The sequence below is a fragment of the Mobula birostris genome, chromosome 8, assembly GCF_030028105.1.
Source record: "Mobula birostris isolate sMobBir1 chromosome 8, sMobBir1.hap1, whole genome shotgun sequence".
Lineage (NCBI taxonomy): Eukaryota > Metazoa > Chordata > Chondrichthyes > Myliobatiformes > Myliobatidae > Mobula > Mobula birostris.
In genome coordinates, this window is record NC_092377.1 from 5,077,732 (window position 1) to 5,083,901 (window position 6,170).

A 6,170-nucleotide genomic window follows, 5' to 3' on the forward strand; every position below is an offset into this window, starting at 1 on the left:
AAACTATAAATTACTGTAAAAAGTATATATATTTTAAAAATTAAGTTTAGTGCAAAAGGAGAAAGAAACAGTAGTGAGGTATTGTTCGTGGGTTCAATGTCCATCAGAAATCAGATGGCAGAGAGGAAGAAGCAGTTTCTCAATCACTGAGTGTGTGCATTCAGGCTCCTGAACCCATCCTTGATAAGAACAATGAGAAGAGGGCTTGTCCTAGGAGACGGGGGACCTTAATGATGGATTCCACCTTGTTGTGACATCGCTCATTGAAGATATCCTGGATGCCACAGAGGCTAGTGCCCAGCATCCGGGACAAAGCTTTGCTCTGCATATCTTGCAGAGAGATCTTTCCAAACACAGCCACATCAAGAAAATGCAACAACTGATGGCAGAAAATAGCATCAAAGTTATAGAGAAAGTTCAAGTTTCAAAGTTCAAATTGAGGTTTATTATCAGCGTGCATAGATGTCAGCACATACAACCCTGAGATTCTTCTTCTGTGGATGTACTCAGCAAATCTATAGAACATTTACTGTACCACACATCAAAGTTGCTGGTGAACGCAGCAGGCCAGGCAGCATCTGTAGGAAGAGGTACAGTCGACGTTTCAGGCCGAGACCCTTTGTCAGGACTAACTGAAGAAAGAGCTAGTAAGAGATTTGAAAGTGAGAGGGGGAGGGGGAGATCCAAAATGATAGGAGAAGACAGGAGGGGGAGGGATGGAGCCAAGACAAAATGATAGGAGAAGACAGGAGGGGGAGAGATGGAGCCAAGACAAAATGAAAGGAGAAAACAGGCATTTACTGTAAACAGGATCAACGGATAGCAAACAGTGCAGATGCAAATATAAATAAATAGCAATAAATAATGAGGATGAAATAACAAATAAAGAGTCCTTAAATGTGTAACTCTCGCTTTGGCTAGCGGCTTAATATAGGGGGTGATAGCCCCCGGTCTGGCTAAACTTAAGAAATCTTGTTTGGGTGGATGCTGCACGATGTGTCCCCTGTTACTAATCATTACCCCAAAATTACAAACAATACACAATAAATGTTGAAGCTTTATAATTCTTACTTTGACCATTTGGTTAGTAAAGAAACAAAAAAAGAAAAAAAGAAAAAAAAGGGCCCTATCTTATTAAACAGTCTGTTGCACAATGTTGGAGCTCACAGATATGGCCATTCGTCCACCATCGACCCCCTCCAATCATTGCTGCCCTTTGGACCCTCGCTCCAAGTCCACCCCGTCCGCTGTTCTACCAACTCTCCCCATTTGCGTCTTCTCTCCTCATCTATCCCCGGCAAAAGACCACTAAAATCTCTCTCCCAGCTCACAAGAAAGAACAACAGCATTCCTAACCCTGTTATCTCTAGTCATAACCCAAACATTGCTACTAAAGAGAAACCTTACAGCATGTTACACAGCAGTGATACCCTACAGCATGTTACAAATGTTTGTAGTTATCCCCTGAGGAAGTAGACGTGCTGGTGTGCTTTCTTCGCAACTATATTCATATGATTGGTTCAGGACAGGTCCTCTGAGATAGTGACACCCAGGTGTTTAAATTTACTGACACACACCACCTCTGTTCCCCAGCTGTTTACTGGCTTATGGACCTCTGGTTTCCCTCGCCAGAAGTCTACAATCAGTTCCTTGGTGTTACCGACATTGAGTGAGAAGTGCAGGGTAGGTAGACATTAATGTGACATTAGAGTGAGAGATCAAGAGTTCATCTTTATTACACAAGAAGTCCATTCAAGAATTTTATCATAGAATAGAAATTGTGCTGCATATTTTTATGCCTAATATCTTTTTTCCAATCGGAATTGGGGAGAACATAAGTACATCCAGGGTATGAATGTCATGGTCTTGACCGTTAATCCCCTATCTTGCTCCTAATCTCCTTTGATTATGCCTTGACTCTGATAGTTAATTTCCCATTTACTGCTAATTCGCTTTGATGACAGCACACCTGGTCTCCAACACGAACTGCAGTATAAGAACCCCGGCGTCACAACCACTAGTCGCCAGTTTATTGGTCATTTTTCCTGTGAGATAACTATGCTCCCCGACTGCTTACAACCATTTCTTCTAAGTCTAGTTCCTGTTTCAAGGTTTACCTATGAGACTCCATTTCTCTGAGTCAAGGCTCCGCATCAAGACTTCGTGTCAAGGCTCCGCATCAAGACTTCGTGTCAAGGCTCCATATCAGAGCTCCATGACAAGATTTCTCCTGTTAGCTGTTCCGTGTTTACACCCGTGTAAGCATCTGGACTCAATCTCCATGCCGGTGTCCTGCACTTGGGTTCACTTCCTACACTCTTGTAACAAGGAAGGGTTTTTGATTATGTTGTCTGCTTTCCCAAGGCATTGAGAAGTGTATGGAGGGAGGGTGGATTTTGCTATGGACTGGGTTGTGTTCACAACTCTGCAATTTTAATGCAGTCTTGGGCAGAGCAGTTGCTATATGAGTCTGTGATGCATTGAGATGGACTGCTCTCTGTATAAAAATTAGTGAAGGTCTTTGGGAATATGCCAGATTTCCCTAGACTCCCTGAGGAAGAAGACATGATGCTGTACCTTGTTCAACATAACATCGACATGGTTGGTTCAGGCAGGCCTCTCGGAACTTGGAGCCAACCACCATCTCCACCTCGGCATCATTGATTCTTGTGGGGACGTGCACTCCTCCTGCTTCCTCGATCACTAGCTCTTTTGTTTTACTGACACTGAGTAAAGGTTCAGTGTTCAGTAAATTTTTAAATTTTCCAGGTTGGCTTCAGAGCAAGATATTATGTCAAAAGAATACATTAATATGCGTATAATGAAAGTGTTTATTGCCTTTGTTATATTTTAACTGTTGAACTCTGTTCGGCAGATTTTCTTAAACCTTGAAGTAAATTTTGTCGAAAGTTTTCCCTTTAACAGAGTTTGATCTTTTTTCTTTTCTTGTTGATATTCCAGATCATTATAGTATATTCATCCATCAGTGTATTGTATCCTTCTAGTTCGATTCTACGGGCTTGATTACACCCTCTTTATGTTTAATGTTCCGTACTTATCTAGTCCAAAGTTCATGTTTATATCTTTAAAAATTATTATGATTTTTTTTCTTTTGTATTTACGCAGTTGTTGTCTTTTACACTTTGGTTGTCTACCCTGTTGGTATGGTTATTCATTGATCCTATTATGGTTATTGGATTTATTGAGTATGCCCATGAGAAGATGAATCTCTGCTACAGTGACAACTGCATTGGTGCTGCTTCATGCACCTATGCTGAGCTCATGAATTTCATCAATTTAGCCTCAAATTTCCACCCTGCCTTAAATTCACCACCCATCTCTGACATCTTCTTCCTCTTTCTCAATATCTCTGTCTCCATCTTTGGAGACAAACTGTCAACTGACACCTTTTATAAACCTTCCGATTCCATTGGTTATCTTGACTGTGTTATCTCCTGTAAAAATACAATTCTCTTTTCTCTGTTCCTTCACCTCTGCCACATCTGTTCCCAAGACTCAACTTACCATTCCAGGACATCAGAGATGTCTTCCTTCTTCGAAGAATGGGGTTTTCTTCCTCTACTATTGATGTTGCCCTCACACGCGTCTCCTCCGTTTCACGAAAATCCATGCTTTTCCCATCTTCCCACCACCTTAACAGTGATAGAGTTCCTCTTGTCTTTGCCTACCACCCCATCGGTCTTCACATCCAACAGATCACCCTCTGCAACTACTGCCAAATCCAAAGGGATCCTTCCACTAAACCTATCTTTACCTCCTCCCAGACCCCTACCTGCCACAAGGATCACACCCTCCAGGATTCCCTTGTCCATTTGTCCCACCTCACTAATCTCCCTCCCTCCAAGCAATTATCTCTTCAAGCAGCCTAAGTGATACATCTACCCATTCACCTCCTCCCTCTGTCACCAGCAGATTGTCGATAAGAATGCAGGCAATTGCTACTCTGATGGTAATTATGTCAGCAGTTCCCAATATATCCATTAAATGCTTGCTAACTGCTGAGAGATTTAGGCAGCTCCAATTTATTATCTCACATTTACTACTGAGCAACAGGAAAAGGTTTCATCTACATTTATCCTAATTCACCTCTTCCCACCAAAAGGAGACTCATTGGGTATAAATAGAGTTGTAAAAGTAGCACAATTTGGTCTCGGCAGAACAAGGCCGTTCTCATTACACCTGCCAACAAGGCTCTCTCGGACCTGTTACTCATACTCATCCATTACTGACGGTTTATTCAAGCCGTCAGGAACACCATTTTAAACTGGTTTGAAAATGAGAGAGAGAGAGGCCCTCGTCATCAGGGATGACCATGGCTGCTGTGCACTAGCTGTCAAAGTCAATACACAAGCCAAGGCAGTATAATATGGAGAGCAAGCTGTTGTCCATGCAGCAGGCTCCCCCTCTCCATGCATCTGACGTACTCAAAGGAAGAGCAGAGACCGATACAGATTGACACCAGCATCGTTGCAGGAGTTGCCAGTCAGTGTTGAACTCAACATAGAACTGCCTTTGGGAATCCAGCTCCATATTTTTCCTTCAAGGTTTACTCCCAGCGTCAACCACGGCTGACGAGCCCCATTTGCTCAAAGCAACTGGTTTTAGGGTGCTAGTAACCCACCTGTGCCCCTTCTCCTGTCAGTAGAAATGGTTCCTCCATGCTCAGTAGTTAAGCCACACATGAAGGACAGGAGCTAGACTTGGTAGCTAGAGGTATTTGAGGCACACGCCATTGGGAGCATTTAACAGGTAGTGGGAGTTTGTCCCTGTTATAACCCTCGGCTATAGCAACCACAAGGAAATATAGATTGCAAAAGTGAACTTTCTGGATTTATGTAATGGGAGAAATGCACTTTTCAGTATTGTTGGAGAGGCAGATGAAATTCTGGTAGAATATTGACGATCAGACTCAATGCTGGAAGAATTCAGCAAGTCACGCAGCATCTCTGAAGGGGAATAAACAGTTAATATTTTGGGTAGAGACCCTTCAACAGGCCTGGAAAGAGGCTAAAATAAGATGGTGAGTAGGGAGGAAGGACTACGAGCTGGCAGGTGATAGGTGCTCCCAGGTGAGGAGGAAAGTAGATGAGTGGCAAAAGGAGATGAGGCAAGTAGCTGGGAAGGGAGATGTAGCGGAGGTAAAATACACAGGATCTGATCAGAAAGGGCAGGGGAACCATGGAAGAAAGAGAAGGAGCGGGGGCTCATTGGGAGGTGAAAATAGGCTGAAAAATGGCAGACAAGTATGTGATGCTGCACTTTGAGAGGCCAAACTAGGGTAGGACTAATACCATGAACAGTAGAGCACAGAGGGATGTGGTAGAACAGAGGGATATGGGAATACAAGTCCATAAATCATTGAAAGTGCATTCTCAGACAGTATCATAAAGAGAGCTTTTAGTAAATTGTCTTTCATAAATCAGAGTATTGGGTACAATAGTTGGGATATTGAAATTTTGTAAGGCATTGTGGAGGCTGAATTTGGAGAATTAAGCGCAAAGCCTACCTACTCTGGTTACCTACCAGCAGGAAAGATATCAATAAGATTGAAAGGCTGCAGTGAATATTTACAAGGATACTTGAGGATCTGAGTTATAGTGGAAGATTGAATCGTTTCAGACGTTTTTTTCACTGGAGTGTAGGAGAATGAGAGGAGATTGGATAGAGGTATACAGACTTATGAGGTAGGGTGAATGCATACAGGCCTCTTCACTTCAGGTTGACTGTGTCTGGAACTAGAGGTCACAGGTTCAGACTGAAAGGTGAAATATTCAAGGGGAACTTGAGGGGGAGGTTTTTCACTGAGAGGGTGGTGACTGTTTGGAACGATCTGTCAGTGGAAGTGGTGGATATAGGTTCAATTGTAACATTTAAGGGAAGTTTGAATATGTACATGGATCACAGGGTTATGGAGGGATATGGTCCAGGTGCAGGTAAATGGGACTAGGTAGAAGATCAGGTTGGCATGGAATAGATGGGCAGAACAGCCTGTTTCTCTGCTGTAGTACTCTGTGATTCTATGACCCTTGAACATAAGATGCTCAAGATGTGACTATACTGGATATTTTGAGATTTTTTTTCAACCATTTCCATCTTCCGCAGTTTTGGCCACTTGATTCATCATTGTAACTTGCACTGCCAATGTTCTC